Genomic DNA, 17973 nt, shown 5'->3' with positions numbered 1-17973 from the left:
TTAAAAGCGTTAATTCGCAATGATTCACATCAGTGTACTAGAGAACTGGCAGAGGTGATGAACTGTGATCATTCCACCATCGTGCGAAATCTGCATGCAGTGAGGGAGATTCAAAAATCGGGTATAAAGGTACCTCATGCTCTAAGCCCAAATCACAAATATAGGCGGGTGGCCATATGGGCATTACTGTTTGCCCGTCGTTAATTGGCTCGTAAAGAACACCGTCCACTCCCATCCTGTGTCGTTATTAGTGACTATAAATGACGTCTTTAAGCTAATGTAAGGAAAGGAAAGGAATGATTGAGCCAAAACGAAGCAGCAAGTCCCCATAAAAACACCTGCGTGCATCGACAAAAGGTAATGTAATGCATCTGGTGGAACAACGGCGGTTTGGTGTACTACGAATTGCTTCCCCCAGCTGTAACCATCACTGATGACATTTGTTGCCAACAACTGAGACGTCTTGGAGACGCAGTCCAAGAATAACGGCCAGGAAGACTGCGTGAAATGACGCTACTCCACAGCAACGTCCACCCGCATTCTGTTAGACCGACAAACACTATACAGGAATTGTGTTGGGAAGTCATTCCACGTCCATCGTATTCACATGATCTTGCGCCCTCAGATTTGCACCTTTTCCGCTCTTTATCGAGCAATCTTCAAGGAGATTCCTTTCCGGATGAAAATGCTCCCCGAACATGGGGTTCGACGAGTTCTTCGCCTCAAAATCATGTGATTTCTACAGTCGCAGAATCGAAAAGTTACCCCAGCCTTGGCACACTTGTGAGTACTGAAGGAGAATATATTATTGATATCTAAAGTCTCCCTTACGTGTATCTGCTGTGTTTATTAAACTTATGGGAAAACGCTAAAACTTATACACTAGCCCAATACACTCTAAGGTAGAAACTGGAGACAACAGTCCCTCATATCAAAAGACTTAGGTAACATCCTGGAACAACCTTCGATATTGTATGGGAGTTAGACTTCACTCTATACACAAACCCTCGGTAAATAACAGAACTTTCCCGAGCCCTCTGTGTCTAACTAGTTTATCGTCCTACTGGTGACAAAAGTTATGGAGGGATGTTCCGATTTTTTGAAAATATTTGTTGCTTTGATGTCGTGGGAACGCGCACCTGCTACATTGTTGGAATCAGTGCAAATAGCCCAAACATAATAAAAATTTAATTACACGAGAAATGCAATGAACCATTGCCACTTTCCATTATACATTCGCCATAGCTGTAGAGTGTCTAAAAACGCATAAGGTGATTTGCATGATCAAACTCCAACGCAGTAGCCGATAGCTTTTGTCTACTCTTAATGCGGCAGACCTGTTCTTACACAGGGCACACAAGGCTTCGGATAAATTCCTGAACGCGAATGTCACGTGGTCGAAGGAGGTCGCGGGAAAGTTGAAATATTTTCATTTGGCTAGTGGAAGTGGCTAACTGCTAGAACTATTGCTCTGCTTGGGGCATCCAGGCCTTGGCGTTGGCAGTACGGCGCCTGGGAGTGACGTCACGTCGGCATTTCCTACCAGTTCCAGAGCCGGAGATTTCGCTCGTTTCCTCGAACCGTACTTATCATAATGGCAGGTGCTAACGAGCGTCCGAAACGACCCATCGCATTTTGTAATTGCTGCTCGGTCCAAATGCGTAAACATGGCGTCGGGACGTGTACGGCGTTTCCCTGCAGCCACCACCATCCTCCTCTCACCGCAACACTGCATAATATGGCAGACAGCCTCAGAGTAATGTAAGCTGTCTTTAGCTTAACCGGATAATTGCGTGAAACCTCAGGGCAGGTTTTAGGGATCTGGTTTGCAACAAGTACACAGCCCAAGAGGTTAAATTTGAATATACGAATCACTCTCTACCTAATTTCCACGTTGTTGCCTTAGTCATCACTTTCTGAGAAGAAGTGACATCACCGAAAATACCTGATGATGAAGAACTTACTAAAACAGGCACCGGTATTAACGGTTGAAATGTGTTCTGAAAAACAAAGAGTAAGTCATCTAAAGTTTACAGTAACATCGACAACAGGAAAAGCCCATTACAGGAACAGGTTTTGGTTTATGGAAAAGTGACAAGACAAAGACAAATGCGAACGCATATTACAAATTGTGCTACGAACAAAGTAAAATTCATACATGAAGAACAAACTGTGGTTGTAAGATGGACATATTTACGAAGAATAACGTAACTGCCGTAGAATCTACATCTGATAAAATAAAGACTTTGTGCAGTATGGGAGAGATAAGGGAAATGGGAAGTATTTGGGGGGATCAACTGAAGCGAGAGAGAATGTTCACATGAGCATTTGTTCTCACTTAAAGTGAATGACCATATAAACACTTCATTCAGGCAAGTTAAAATGCGTTGAACAAAAGAAGCCGTTTTATGTATGACACAATAATTTTGCTTTTTTACGAAGTAATGAAAAACATGCTAGAGTTTTGTTTTGAGTGTGATTTACAGTTATAAAAAATTTTAAAGTGCATCATTGTCATCTTTGACTGTTAAAATTACTTTTTACAAACCTTGCTACTACAGTGTCAGCCTTTGGCCATTTTCTAGCGGAACAGTTTGCTCTTTCGCATGTGTAAAAATAAAAAAAAAATAAAAAATACAGACAATGTACTACACGTCATCGTAACAAGATATCTTCAATGATTGTGTATAATATTTCTGCCCTCTTTCGTATTGATAAATCAAAACACAGAACATATTTACCGTTTTATAGAAATTCAGCCTGAAAGTCAGATCGAAAAGGAATGTATTGTGCTTCAGAGAACGAAGTTATCGAACTTTCAAAGTAGTCAGACTTACGTAAAGCTGTAGTGTCTTTCACCAGACGACTGGAAAGCATTTCTTTATTTCTTTTAACATTTAGTACCAGACTTACATAAATGCAGTTTGGACCTTGCTATTCAAACAGTGTCTGGAGCATTTTTACCCTTATTATAAATTTGAATAAATTGATGCACCTGGAAACAGTGGACATTTTATGTATATTCCAGTGGAGTTGCGGTCGATAAATTTTACACGTATGATGATGCTGGGTCCAGTTAGAAGGCAATGACTTTGTTTGTCTCCAAGAATATTTCGATGTGTTTTTTGCTTGATGTTTGCGCAAAATAAAAAAAAACAGGGTTTTCAGAAGTAATGCGAGTCCTTTAGCTGGTGATCTGCGGTTTTCCGCAGATTTATTTTATACTGTTCACCTACCGTGAGTGCGTTAAATTTGTGATAAAATACTGTCGAGTGATGTTTCATTGGATTAGATATTTTCTTCCAGTGGGGTTCTCTAGAACAAAGGCTGGCTTACTTCCCATTAGGAACGCAGAAATTGTTGAAAAATGAAACAGGCTCCAATGATGGTTCACACTTGCAGTTTGATGGCATAAAGGTACACTCGTAGTACTAATTACTAATATGATATATTTATGAAGATACAACTTCTGTCCACGTTTGTTAATGACATCCATTTTTCTTAAAGAAATTTTTCTTTTAACTCGTGGGTGCACTAATTTTATTTTGTGGAAACTGTTATTGACAAAACAACATGATTGTCGCAGAGATTCAAGAAACAGCGAAGTATTTATAACATTGAACATTTCCTGTATTTTAAATTAAATTCTCGACGACAACACAATGAGCATTTTTGTTCAGAAACGTTCCATAAATATTAATGAAATGCATTATTTTAGTACTGCTTCGGAACTTAATGCATAATTTTGTCACGTGTCACTTTTATATCACCTTATGCCATACTACTTTGATAACGATGTGTTTATGTCACAGGAGATGTGATTACTACAGATACAGGATATCTCAAAGAAAAGAAGAAAAGAAAAGCATTCGGACCTCCCGAACAGTAGGATACAAATCCGAGAGTAATCATTGTTTGCCGAAGACATTCTATCTTGTTTTTCGAAACACAGTTCTAATTTATTTTCCTGTGTTTTGCAATAAAAAATATGAAATTTGAACCGTTAACTTTTGTTAGAGCAAATGAGCGTATTATTAACTGGCGTCAGTATAATTGTGCAGTATGTATCGCTTTGACTTTCTCTAATAATTCTGAACAGGCGTAATCACACATGAAGTAGCCAATGGGAAAGCTCAAGGAAATAATTAAACTTTGATTTACATCTAATGTTTTGACTAGTACTCACCGAAAAAATCTCATATTGTTAATAGAATTCCGTCCGTTAGTCGTACTTGGTACGTAATCATGCCGTAACATGAGTCAAATTATTCCACTAAATTAGCATAGATGCGACTCTACGCGGCAGAAACCGGAACTGGAAGAGAGCGCGGTGTCTTAGTTGTCCCGGCGCAACAAGTTGCACTGGCGTAGCTGCCACTATTTTCCGCAGTAATCTGAACGAAATCGGCATAACAGGAGAGCTGTTGCGTATCCATCATCGTCTGCAAAACCTGAAAAAGGAAGAAAAGATGAGCGACGACTGTAAAAGAAATTTTAAAAAATGTGTATCTGTCTGTCTGGTGGCCACGTGTCCGAACAGCGCCTGTTTTGCAAACCGGCGACTGCGGCGCTGCCGGCCTTGGCAGGCGTGCCAAAACACACAGCGCTGCCGCCTGGCGGCGGCGCGGCGAACACGACCTACGATAACTCGCTTCGCTGTGGTTGGTCGGCGCACAACTCGTCTCTCGCTCTTTTTTTCCCCTTCCTCTCCGTTTTCGTTGCACCGTCTCTTTCATTCCGATTCGTTCACACACCCCACGACTCCCACCCAATCTACACACTCACAAACGTTACCGTTGCTTGTTCTCCCTTTAGTACATTCAGTTTGTAAACACCGAGACCTATGGCAACGTTGTGCTAGGTTGCGGCCGACCTTGGTGCGAAATAAAAAACAAACGAAAATCAGAGATGGCGCTGTTGTCAGCGTCGACGTCACAAAATGGTGCGCGCGTACAAGTGACGTCGTCGTAGGGGGAGGGGGCGTCCTTGGGGGGGTTCTGGCGTCGCGCAAATAAAAAGAGCGTTGCGCGGGGGGCTCCGATAGGGGGGCAGAGGGGAGGCGTTTTGCACACGAGTTTGCAGTCGCGAGGTCCGGGTCGGCGCGGCTGGACGTGCGTCCCGACGCCTCTCGCCAATCTGACTTTCGCGTTAGCGTAGGGCAGTGAAACGTGCGCGATGCCATCCCGTAAAACATTTCTCTTCTTTCGTTCTATAAAATTACAATTAGTACCTACGGGAAATGCAAAATTTGTTGTGCAAGAATGTTGACATTTCCGTCCAGTGCTTCGAGATCTGAAGAATAATTTTTTTGCCGCTTTACGTCCTAAGAACATTGAAAATTCACCGTGCAGATAATGTCTCTCTGTACTGTCATCAGGTGGATAATTTGGTGCATATATTTGTCGAGAACGATGTGTTACCTTCCCACAGCTGTGTGAAGAAAAAGATGTCAAAAGACGATATTCACGAATTGGCCAGTGGAGAATATTGTCTCTAGTGGAAAATAGATGCCTTGTCCAGTGATCCCATTCCAGAAAATTTTCTTCTATTAGCAATGTGCATCCAACGAAAAAAGAAGAGGAACCGGATGGACATCATTTTCACGACGTCATCACACGGATAATTTGTTTCATCATTTGTGAACAACAATGTGTTACTTTCCAGCTTACTGTGGACGAATGAGCGTCACTCACTTGTGACATACAGGTATCTTCAGTGGTTTTGCGACAGTGCTGTGATTTCAGTATAGCGATTTTTTTATATAAACGACATGAAAATTCGACGTCTGTGGAGAAAACACGCAGTCATCGACTTCTCAACTGTCGACAACTGGATTACTCGGTTCAGCTGTTTTTGAACAACGAAGTGTTACTTTGTTATGTCTCCCGAGGGAAAAAAAATCTGATAAGAGGTCTTGTGCTGCCATTATTGGATACTGCTGCTCTAGTGGAAGTGCCTGAATCTCAAAATTCTTCTTCTCGTGATTCTCCATGGTAAAAAGCTGTTATACAACCTGTGATCTGAAGAATTTGTATCTACTTGCTGAGCTGACTCGCCGAATCCCATCAAAGGATTTACCTCGTAATTACTAATTGTGCGCTTTCCCCATTTGTACTATTAGCAAAACAGTTTTCTCATCTCAACATAAGCAAATCAACATAGTGGAATATATTCCATACCCAAATGAAATTTACTGATGAGAGTCAAAGAAAATGATGTCGAAACGTTGAGTGTAAGTCACAGATATGCTTCAGAAATCGGCGTACACGATGGCGAGGCTCGCCTCGTATTGAGACCTGCAAGAGGATAACAGTGTGGAGCCAAATGCAGTGGAGACTCGTGACACATAATGCTAGTAGTTGTTCTCGAAAGATTTTACTTTGCTTCCTTGTCTCTCTTTTCCTTGAGCAACCTTCCAATAGAAGATTTATTTTAGGAAATATTTCGTTGAAACAGAGGTAAACGTTAGACAAACTATGCATAAGTAAAACCTCTTCCAAGTATTACTTACCACAAAAGAATTTAGTCTTTTTAATAAGTTGCATGCGCAGGTAAAACTTCTCCTAATTATTACTGTCAGTACCACAAAAGAATTTAGTCTTTATAACAAGTTTCTTCGTGTATTGGAGAGCGGCAACAAAACAGCCCCAGGGCTGTTTCCTTGCAGATTATCCACAAAGTGCGTTCTAAAATAATGGAAATGTAGCAACTCGTCGAAGTAGCTATGTTCCCTTCAGTCGACAGCATGCTGACCATCTGATTCTACAGCAGATGGATGCATTTCGTTACTGACTCGATATATCTTTACAGTACATCATATTTCATCTTCTGTGGTTTCTGAAATGTAAGAAACTGCAAGTAATATTTACGTCTAATTTCTACAAGCACAGTACGCAGCATTGACTTATTTCCTGATAGTACGTACTCAAAAATATTCTTAATTTACTAAACATCTGAATTTAAGGAAAAACCTCCCATTTAAAAGCTTCCATCTGTCAACGCCTCATTTTGCTCGTTGGGTGTTATGATAATTTAGCTCTTTTGGTAGCAATCATTCAAAGGAATTATTGCAGCTTCTTTAAAGGGAGTATCCTTAAAGACTGAAGCATGCTGGTAAATAAAGACCTCTTCTTTTCATGTTCAGCTTATGCCTGTGATTCAAGAGCTTTATTTTAACAGAAGTGTTCGAGCTTAAAATATGCTATCGGTTATCTATAAATTTTATAACACTTGCTGCTATACATATTTTTTCCGGATAATCTGTAATTTCGATTGGAAAAAAGAGATGTCACGATATTTGGGGAAAATGGTACTACTTCGAAAACGTATACTCTGCGGTAATCTACTCGTATATGGATTGGTGATGATGAACGTACCCATCAAGTTAAGAACCGCGATTTCTACATGGTCTGTGAACACATCTTACATTTCAGGCAATAACTACGTTATCCTACTGGTAAATGCCTTTAATACCTCTCCTACTGTTAAAAGTACGAAGCACGACAGGAAGTTTTCCCACTGATTAATCAGGATGAGACTTTTTCACATTTCCTCTGTTCTTCAGCTGTAGTGACGAGAGTGATTACCAAAAATCTACTTGATGTAGAAAGTAATGAAATATGAGTGTGCAATTATCAATGTTTTTATAAGATGACCCTGGTAGGGACTAGAAAGACATGGATGCCCTTACTGCCAAATATGAAAAGAATTCTATTTCGTTGAAAGACCATTTGCCTAGGTCGTTCGTTAACCTGAGTTTTAAGACGTAACCAGAGAAAAACTGAAGACAACTCAGGAAAATTTAGTTGCATTAAGGAATAGCAAAATATTTTGGGAATGAATAAGTCGTTAATGAAACTGGTCTGTACTGCACACACTTATGATGCGGCGTTGAAGGAACACGTCACTCTGGTGATGAAGAGAGATTTTTGCAAATACGCTGTAACTTTATCATGAGACGGAAATATTTAACATACTTTGGTGATTTTCAACAAAATATCTGCGTTTTAATGATAGTATCCTTGATTTAATTCCTGGCGCTATGATCCGTTCTGTCTTTTGCTAGGCTGCTCACAGTCTCTACTGTAGAGTCAGTACAGTTCAGTGAGATTAAATTTACTTATGGTAACATTGCTTAGTTTCGTTGTCTCCATTTTGTGGACTGTTCTTTGAAACTGATGCTCAATACGTTGCTACGGTAATAACCACTCTTCTTGACGTTCCTAGTTCATTCCCTGCACGAATGATGTATGTCCTCTGTGTTGAGGATTTTACCAGCTAATTCCTCGGCGAGTGAAATTAAATAAGGAAATTTCATGCCGGACTCCAATTTCTCAGTGGAACAGGTGTGGATAGAAGTTGGAGTAATGTGTGCTATTTGGCTGCTGTTTTATTTTACGGACTTGCTTCGGCAATCACTCATGTTAAAGCAGTGCTAGAGAGTGCAGAATAAGTGGCTTCCTATTCGCCGTCGTACTTATTTGTCCATGTGTTACTAGAAGTAGCCAATATTTATCTTTATATTTTCTAGATAGTGCTCATTTTGACGTTCCCGTTAGTAGATTTTATCTGGTCTGTGTTTCTAGGTAGGTATGATGAAGTGTTTTATCTTCTTGAAACAAAGTGTCTTAGGTATCGGTTTTGTGTTTTTGGGATGAGGTCGTCTTTCAGTGTAAAAAATAAGCACTATTACATTTCTGAAATGTTGTGCCGAAACTGCACTATCAGTGTCAAAAATACTGATTATAAATATGAATAAAATAAAAATCGACAGGGTATTTCTGTCTGTCAGTGGTAGCGACGATGTAGGTCTTAACGCATCATCGTTTCAGGTGTCTTAGACTGTTAAATTCGTTGTAAATATAAACAAGTTTCTATTTACATGATTTATAGGTTCATCCGAAATTAAAAAAAAAAAAAACAGTTTTACACCCCTAGACCGTGGTTCTTCGGGTGTTGTGCGTGAAAGCCTAACTCTCAGATGAGAAGGGACGCATAACGTGGGCAGAGCCTCATCACATGTCCATACCTTTATAATCGTCGTTTTTCCACTTCTTCGATGATATACATGAGAATTTTCATTCGCTTCCTGACTTTTTATTTGGGCATTTCTCTTGCCTCGAAATTCGACAACTTCTCAAAAAATCCATATGCATGGCTCCACATCTTTTTCTGTCTTGTTTTGTCATTTTCCAGGATTCAGCTCCACGTAAACAAATGCTTTATATTTTTGATTCATGTAAACTTTTTTGTCTCTTTCTTAGTTTATCTCACCGAAGGATGAAATTTAAGCCTGTTGATTCGTTGTTTACCTTGCCTTGTCTACCGGTTTATTTTCTGTCTTCTGGAACCCTGGTCAGAGATGATAACTCTGAGATATTTATACTTTTGGCATACCTCAGTAGTATTTCCACCTATGATAATGTTATGTTGATTGCGTCCTGTAGAGATATATTTTGTGTTAGAAAAAAATATTCGTAATCGGTCCTTATTGCATATTTATAAGATTTTCTTCATCATGTATATCATAGTCGTTTGCAACCCATGTTATTTGATCGTTGCCCAAGAGTAAGCTCGACGGGTAATCCCCATAAATGTCTACGTGCATACGATGCACTTTTTCATCCATTCCTTAAGATTTTTGTTCAGATAAACTTTAAAGAGAGTGAGTGCTATACAGCACGGTTTGTAATGCCTTTTGTTGGTCAAAGTTCGCGGGAGATTTCTTTACGTATTTTAATTCCTGTGTTTAATGCCATGTAAAATGTTACATTGGGTTTTTACGGAAGATACAGTTTTATCACAATTTTGATTTAATTACTTTCAACGCTAGCACTTACGAGAGGATTTACTTTTTGTAAGCGACAAATAAAGCAAAGGCAAACATTGACGGATACTTGAAATTTCAGGGAGAAATCTTCCTTGCTAGAAGTATTTGGAAAGTCTTCTGGCGAGAGGAATACCACCATCTAAATATCGCATGTTTAAAAATAAATCTTGCATAGATCAGTATTAGTGTTGTGTGGTTGACATTAATTGTAGTACACACTGACTTCCTGTAAATCAGTTGTCTCACATTAAAACGTAACAACAAGAGTCGTATATGAAATTCCACTTGACTGTGCGAAAGTTTTATGGCTCTTTTTGGTGCTTACAGAGGCAAATGCTGACAGTATTCTAAATTAACATCAATCCTTAAAAAACAGCAATATGAAAACGAATATTTTATACCTTGTTTAGTCCATTGGTAATTATAATTCATATGCTAGCCGGTTCCAATTAGTATTATCACCATACTAAGGGCTATAACAACCCCATTAGAAGTATCATCTGGGAGATAAGTCACTCGACTTCTCTTGATTCGATTTTGGTGAACACAGTTTAATAATATCTATTATACAGAGACAACATTCGCCAAGTATGCACGGATTTGATCTGTATTAAATATAGAGAGCTTTTAGAGGTTCCTTTCAGATAATTTGCTTCATATCGTATCGGAGTAGAATTTGTTTTCGGTAACACTTAAAAGATACCACAGCTCGTACATTCTACGACGTATAGTCGGAACTTTTGAAAGCATATAGAAATCAGAGAAAACATTACATTTATTATTCTGTAATCTGGACGACTTTTGCGATATTAGCTTTTATTCTATTACGAATTTAGCGTGTTTATTTTCCCATTCGCTTTTAACAGTTAAGGTACTGTTTGTCAAAGCGCAAAATAAGGTTGAATTTCAAGAGTATGAAGACATGTTGCAATACATGGAATTTTTCATTTTATATCTCGGTACAGCTGAGTTGCCTGGTAGTAGTATTTTCCTTTCCTTGTCTAATAAGATAGCGCCAGTTACTTTCCTTTCTCTTTTTTCAAGTAACATCCATATATCATGTCGTTTATTCGTCTGGCTTATGTTGTGTTTACCTTTTTATATTTTCTTTCCCTTCTTCGTAAGTTCATTCCTCACATCTTGTGTTCGCAGCAGTGCTTAATGGTTTTAAAAACGCTTTTCTCTAAAAAACCATTTTCTACGACGCAGTGTGATTTACGTTTATCTACAATGATATTTTTCCTTTTTGTAATATTTCAATGCAATATTAATTTTCGACCACGTTACTACGTAAGACAGTGTTCATAAATACGACAACAGAGAACTCTAAAGAGCAATCTGTCACATATTTCCATCAGAGGGCATGAAATAGTGTCTTACTCGACCTGTCGAAAATTCTCACTTACCGCGTTTAGTGCTTTTGTTTGCTGCTCACGCTGAAAACTGTATATCGTTATAATTAACATGTAAGTTTATGACGGAGTTAGCATACATGATACTGACTAGCTCATAGACGCACATCATTGATCACAGGCGGACCATCAACCTTACAGCGATTGAAAACGAGAGCAAATGTTTAAATGAGACTTCTTACAGAATAAAATTTGGTCGTCAGTTGCGCAGTTGGAATATTTATTTCACTTAGTAGGTTTCAGCAGATTAATATGTCATCTTCCAAAGTCTACACAATTTAGGAAAATACAAATAATTATAACATGATTATACTTGTATGTAAAGTACAAGAAGCGTGTTACAAAAACTTACTCAATATTCACAAAACAGGCGTCAATACGTTCGTCAGTGAAACATAGCGCAGTGACATATCGCAAAATATAAGCAGTGTATGCGATTATTATACCCAAAGATTGATAACTGAGAGTGAATTAAACTCACTTATGTACAGAGTCAACTTGGTGCGCTAACAGCAAGGAACTATGTAAAAGCATATAAAAAGTGTAACTAAAGCATATAAAAAGTTAGTTATACATTATATAAAAAGGTTCAACCGCAAACCAAGTGTAAAATTCTATACCAGCGTTTTCAAGATCTTTTAACTTAAACTTTATTTTTACCTTGATTGGCCTTTAAATATTTTGTCTAATGTATAATTTCGTTATCATATGTCTTAGTCATACTTTTTATATGCTATTACATACATGCTTCTTGCTGCTAGCGCACTAACCTGACACTGTACATAAGTGTGATTAATTTAGTCTACGTTATCTATCTGTGGATTACGCAACACGTCATGGCATTATGCTTCATTCACGAAGGTACTGACATCTGTTAAACAAATACTGTATTTTTTAATACGGTTTTTGTACTTTACCTGCTTGTGTGGCCATGGTCTAATGCTTTATACTTTCCTAAATTTTGTAGACTTTAGAAGATGACATATTAATCTGTGAAACCGGTTAAGTGAAGAATTCCAATTATTCTTCTGACAACTGTATTTTATTCTGAAAAAAAAAATTATACCACAGTTGCTTATGAAATAACAGCTATGAATATAATCGTAATGCATCAATAATATTTAGAACCCTTACATTATAGAAAGGAGTGCTGAGTAACAGGTTGTCAGCTGTTGGAAAGATTTCACTCTACAAGCAGTTTTCATTACAACTGTATTATCTATTGTACTATTCATTTCATGGTATTCTGTCTTCAGGCACTTGCCGTAGTCACTTGCTGTCAGTTTACATACAATTCATCTGAGTTGTAGGCTGCGTCATATTGAAGAAAAAAAAAAGATGTTTTCACCAGTAGTGGCATGGTCTTCGTCCTGGTGTACAATACTACTGCGGCGATGTAGCTCTAACTCTAATATACATACCCCGATGAAGACAGCTTTCAGTATTGGTGGAAACGCTGGCTTATTTTTTGCGATATGATTCGGACGGCAACGCAGAAGAAGTTTATGAAAACTTACTGCGGCGGCCAAAGCCTACGGAGATACCTGCCTGGTGTAACTTGATTCCATCATGCCTCTCTAGCAGTTCCCTTACGTTTGAGTTACATGATTGTGAAATCGATTGCACTATGAATGAACTGGACAATGAGGTATATAGCTGTTAGGCAAATTTGTTTACGCTGAGAAAACAGCAGTAAGCATGTTGTTAATCATTGGCTGTAATTAAATTTCTCACCTCCAAACTACTGCAACATTCATCCATTTTCAATCTGCTTCCCGTATTCAGTCCTTGACCTCCCTTTACAGCTCGCCACCCCCCCCCCCCCCTTACCCAACATGAATATTTCCCACCACTGCGACAGACGATATCTTGAAGACTCAGGCTGTGTTCTGTCAACATATACCACATTTTAGTCAAGTTATTCCATATATGTGATTCTTCTGTAACATCACATTCCAGAAGCCTCTATCGACTTCTTGTCTACAATGATTATCTTTCACGATTAACTTCCTTAGAAACCTACACTCAGACTAATACCTTCAGAAAAGACTCCATAACACTCAAATTTATATTCGGTGTTAGCAAATTTGTTTCTTCCAGAAACGCTTTCTTTGTTTTCGTCGGTATGCATTTTGTTTCCTCTACTTTGCCCATCACCAGTTATTTTTCTGCCCAGAAAGCAAAACACACTAGCTGCCTTTTGTGTCTCATTTCCTATGTAATCCCCTCAGCATCGACTGATTTCGTGCCACTCCATTCCGTCATACTTGTTTTACTTTTGTTTAATTTCTCTGATTTACACTATCCATTCGGTGTTACCGCTCTTCCTTTGACAGAACTACAATGTCATCAGCAAAGCTCAAAGTTTTTATTTCTTCTCCCTAAACTTTAACTCCATTTCCAAATTTCTCCTTGGTTTCCTTTACTGCTTGCTCAATGCAAAGATTAAATAACATTGTGGACAGACTAAACCCTGTCTCATTCCCTTCTTTGCCACTGCTTCTGTTTCGTGGCCTTCGCCCTTTATAACCGCTGTCTGATTTCTGTACAATTTTTAGATAGACTTTTGATAACTTCAGAATTTCAAAGAGTGACTTCCAGTCAACACTGACAAAATTTTTCGTCAAATCTACAAATGCTAAGAACTTTGGCTTGCCTTTCTTCAACGTACCTTGTAAGATACCTGTAAATCATAGAGTCAGTACTATCTTACATGTTCCTGTATCTACCTGGAGTACGAACTGATTTCCCCTGAGGTCGATTTCTACCAGTTTTTCCATTCTTGTCAGTATGACTTATTAAACTGACAGTACGTCAAACACATATCTCCTCCTACAAATTGACAGTTCGGTAATTTTGTCACATGTCATTGCCTCGTTTCTTTCGAAGTGGAATTATTGCATTTTTCTTGTAGGCTGAGAGTATCTGTCTTATATATTTTGCACATCTGGTAGATACTACCAACAAATTTTTTTTCACATAGGTAAGCTTTCATTGTCCTTCATGTCAACAGTCACGCTCTGACCTACCATGTTAGCCCTTTCGTCAGTGTTTTCATTATTATTAAGACGTTTAATTTTAATATGGATTTCTTTCGCCAGAAATCACGTTCCTAATTCAATAATTTATACATAAAAATGTCTGTATGAGCGAAGAAATGATCCCGAATGCCTTCACGTAGCGCGTCATGACCAGTGGATTCGTAGCGTAGCTTTGGGTATCGAGGCGTAGTCTGAAATGCGCTCGTTGAAACCGCGCTGGTGTCTATTGCTTTGACCTTGATACACTCAGGCCGGTGTCATGGGCGGGGACAGCTCCAATTCCTCACATCCTGTCCCTCCCTGTGGCCGCCACAGGGCCGTAGCCGCGACCGAGAAACGTGAAACGCAACCTTTTTTTAAAGAGGTGTCACGCACAACCACCGAAATTGAAATCTGATTTACAGCACGTTGCAACTACTTAGTTGGATGGTCCTAAATTAACAGGAAAAGCATTGTCCGTACTGAAGTGCGATTGGCATACAAAAGAAAGATAATAAGGTAGATTAGGGTTTGACATGTCGTCGACGACATGGTTAGTGGAGCACAAGCTCGGTCTAGGAACAAGTAGGGAAAGAAGGCAAGCTAAGACGAGTCATCGAGGCCTTCACTTCGGAAATCTTGGTAAAACCTGGATGTGGATAGCCCGGTTGGGATTTGAACTTCTACCTTTCAGAATGCTAATCCATTGTCTTACCGCTGCACCATTTCGCTTGATGATTTTCATATAAATGTTCAGGAATATGTAGGGCCTAAATTTTCCTTTTTCTAGTATCTAATGATGAGCACATTTCTCTTCGTTTTATCCTAGTATCTCATCTGTTCTGAAAGTTTTTTTTCCTTTCTTCTGCACCCGTAAGGCAAAGCTCGATCTTTTTAAAAAACTGTTATTATCCATTCTTTGAAAGTGATTGTAAAATAGTAATTATTATTTTCTAATTATCTCTTGATGTTTCATTAGCTTGATAATTTCTTGTGATGTCCTTATCATCTCAACCCAATTTTTTCTTCGTGGTAAAAAAAAATTTCGTGAGAAGTTTTCTCTCCTATTTTTCTTTTCATTTAAGCTTTAACACTAGTCAAGTACCGCAGTTTCAGAGTGGATAATGCTTTGATAATACTTATTGATACAGCTTTTCTCTTGTATCTGTATGTGATGAGTCTTCGTGTTGATTTGTTTTTGCATTTATTCCCTCGAAAGCTTGCTGATTTTGTTCCGCCAGTTTAATAATCTTACATAGATACTTAAGTAAGAACATCGGGAAATATTACCGAATGTGATGATTTTTTAAAGCCATGTGAGATTTCTTTCACATACTGAAAATGTTATTATTTCCGTAGTAGTTACATTTGTAACTGGCATCTGGCACTGCAGTGAAAAGTGTGCTCCGCGTTCCGAAGGGCATGTGGCAGCAGTTCCGTTTCTGCAACAAGAAAACCTGTTTACAGGACGAGGGGCTGCCTTGGAGGGCCCTGTCAAGACTTACCTGCCTATGAAAACGTATTCGGACATTACATTTTTGTTCTTTATTATTAAGAAGAATCTTTTAACTTCCTGTTCATTTATGTGATATCCGCATCGCACCCCTGCCGAACGATTCCGATTTACTAATTTTTCATTTTATTACTCGCGAATAATGTGCTACTGCAATACGGTTTTCGGCACTTAACCAATAGCTTCGTTGCGTGAACAATTATATGGGTAGGCAAATGATGTTTTCTAATATCAGCGCATCCCATCTTTTTTCATATCTTCTTTTCCAAGGGTAATGTGAACCCCGTCCTTCTCTGAGTCCATGAGATAACTACAACGCACTCCAAACGCCCTTTCCCGAATGAAAGATTCACCAACTTTCTTTCTGGCCAACTGAAACACGAGTCATCTAATTTCTATATCCCAAGAGTCAGTTCCTTACAGATGCCACATCTTTTTTCATGCAACATTCTCTGCAAAACCATCCTCATCCTAATTTCTTGGCTGCAATTAGTATGAGCCTCTATCATAGCCATACCTTCGTAGTGTCATTAATTCATAAATTTTTATCTTATTAAAATATAATTTTTATTGCTTATCGGCTTTAGAACAATTCTGATGAGCATTAACTCGACTGCTACCAGCCCGCCCCTAATGGGACCGTGGTCAAGGTACATTTGCAGACGTGTTTTTTTTGATCTAGTGTTCTATTCATTGTATGTTGAGAACATGCTGATAATATATAAAGGGTGATCAAAAAGTTTCCTTTATAGGTCGTTGCTGCAGCGTATATGCAACCCAGCGCGACTCAGATGCAGGTATATAACCACCAACATATAGGCAGGGGATTAGTGTGATCTTCGAAGGGAAACTTTCTGATCGCCCCCTACATAACGTTATCGACATATGATAAATAATTAACAGCAATGGACTGCAAAGTATTCACAAACATAAGGTAACGAAAAAGTGAACTGAGACTTTGTTATGCACAAAGGAGATAAAAAATAACATCGTACAAGTGTTCAACTATAAAGTTATAGTGATGCTAGCAGTTTTATTCCCACACGGATTGTTATTACGATATTTGATAAGTGAGCACAAAGTGAAAATATAATTTACTGACTTCAGACAAACAGGTATGCAGCTACTTACCGAGCTTCATAAGGAATTAAGTGTTGTGGTCAACGTTCTTTCACATGCACACACTTGTAAACAAGCCAGCTGATGAAATCAAAATACTGTTGCACTAATTATTCAGGTATCACTGCGAGTCATTGCACAAACATTTCACTGAATTTGAACAAACATTTTCGCTTGATGTAATTTCCATTACAAGCTTCATGTAACCCATTTGTCTGCCTGAAAAACTGATGCGCCTTCTTTTCGCACCGAAGGAAGTGCTGTGCTCAGAATGATAAACGTAGAGTATTATTCGTCACAGATTTACGTCATATTCGGCGTTTAGATGAAATGAGTATTGACTAACAGCGCTTATTTATAAATTTTGTAAGCTCTTTGTAGGCAGGATACGCTTGTGGTCTTCAACACATTGATATGGGCGACTGGTGCGTGCTGTTTGCTCATTGCGCCCTTACGTCCTAGTGCACCTGATCATTGTTTATTTACAATTTACTTACGCTTTATATCTGAAACCTATAAAACGCTATCGCAACATCATCTCCTATACAGACGCTTCAGTTGTACGTAGTCAGTGAGTTGATCACAATACAAATTTGCTGTTCTCCATCTTGTAAGGGCCATTATAACGTCTTGAATTGATTGACAATCATTTCAGTTATTGAGCTCTGTGTACTATTATATCACCTGAGCCTTTACTTACGAAAAATTCATTTTGAAAAAAATATCCGAAGACCTCTCTTTTCTCAAGTCATCGGTCAGTGTTTCGGCAGTTTTTATGTTCCCGAATCTCTCCCCATTTCCAACCAATCTTTTTACCTCTACCTTATCTACTGCGCCCGAACGTCCTCCTTAGTCCCTGAGGCATATTATAATATTTTTCTGTCTCTTTATCCCAACTGCTACTTGGAGTGCAACTTAAACATATCATGAACCTTCAGACTCTCTCCAGCTAATCTGTTCTTTCATCTGGCTGGCGTTTCGATAAGCTGTCTTCGTCTTCATATCCTATATGGTCTGTACAAATAATTTTCAACTTTCTCTTGTGTCATTATGCTTAAAACATTTTCAGTTAATTTTCCC

This window comes from Schistocerca cancellata, chromosome 8 (genome assembly GCF_023864275.1).
Source record: "Schistocerca cancellata isolate TAMUIC-IGC-003103 chromosome 8, iqSchCanc2.1, whole genome shotgun sequence".
NCBI lineage: Eukaryota > Metazoa > Arthropoda > Insecta > Orthoptera > Acrididae > Schistocerca > Schistocerca cancellata.
The sequence above is the reverse complement of the archived record's forward strand: the minus strand, read 5'-3'. Positions refer to the sequence as shown.